At 38.9% G+C, this 1,085-nt stretch overlaps 1 protein-coding gene across 1 annotated transcript in view; it reads left to right on the top strand.

Moving 5' to 3' along the window:
- The window catches only part of PIWIL3 (piwi like RNA-mediated gene silencing 3), a 52,220-nt gene that overhangs the window by 21,737 nt on the left and 29,398 nt on the right, over positions 1 to 1,085 (top strand). The window lies entirely within an intron of this gene.

Genomic DNA, 1,085 nt, shown 5'->3' with positions numbered 1-1,085 from the left:
AATTTGGATTACCTTGATCTTTTGTCTGATGACTCTAGCTAGACTTCCGGTACTATGCTGAATAACAATGGTGACAGGGGGCATCCTTGTGTTCCAGATCTCAAAGAAAAGGTTTTCAGTGTTTTTCCCTTCAGTATGATACTAGCTGTGGGTCTATTGTATATGGCTTTTATTATGTTGAAATATGTTCATCCTATACCCAGTTTTTGAGGGTTTTTAATCATGAAGGGATATTGAATTTTAATAAATGCTGCTCCGCATCAGTTGAAATGATCATATGAGTTAGTCCCTCATTCTGTTGATGGATCGCGTTGATTTGCCTACATAGAACCATCCTGGAATCCCTGGGATAAATCCCACTTGGTCGTGATGAACTGCTTTAGTGTGTTAGTAAATTTGGTTTGCTCGTATTTTGTTGAAGACTTTTTGTATCTGTGTTCATTGGAGATACTGGCCTGTAGTTTGCTTTTTTTGATGTGTCTTTGGTTTTAGCGTCAGGGCAATACTTCATGAAATGACTTGGAAGTGTTCCCTCTGCCTCTATTTTTTGGAATAGAAGTAGGATTGGTATTAGTTCTTCTTTAAATGTTTGGCAGAATTCAGCAGTGAAGCCATCAGGTCCTGGGCTTTTCTTTGGGAGACTTTTTATTACGTCTTCCATCTTATTACTTGGTATTGGTCTGTTCAGGTTTTGGATTTCCTCATGGGTCGATCTTGGTAGGTTGTATATGTCTAGGAATTTTTCCATTTCTTCTAGATTTTCTAATTTACTGGCGTATAGTTGCTCATAGTAGCCAGGAGTAATCCTTTACATTTCTACACTATTGGTTGGAATGTCTCCATTTTCATGTCTGATTTCACTTATTTGGATCTTTATTTTTTATTTTTTATTTTATTATTTTATTTTATTTTATTTTGAGACAGAGTTTCGCTCTTGTTACCCAGGCTGGAGTGCAATGGCGCGATCTGGGCTCACCGCTACCTCCGCCTCCTGGGTTCAGGCAATTCTCCTGCCTCAGCCTCCTGAGTAGCTGGGATTACAGGCACACGCCACCATGCCCAGCTAATTTTTGTATTTTTAGTAG

This window comes from Cebus imitator, unplaced genomic scaffold (genome assembly GCF_001604975.1).
Source record: "Cebus imitator isolate Cc_AM_T3 unplaced genomic scaffold, Cebus_imitator-1.0 Scaffold237, whole genome shotgun sequence".
Taxonomy (NCBI): Eukaryota; Metazoa; Chordata; class Mammalia; order Primates; family Cebidae; genus Cebus; species Cebus imitator.
Note: the sequence above shows the minus strand (reverse complement) of the source record. Positions and strands in the feature narration are given on the sequence as shown.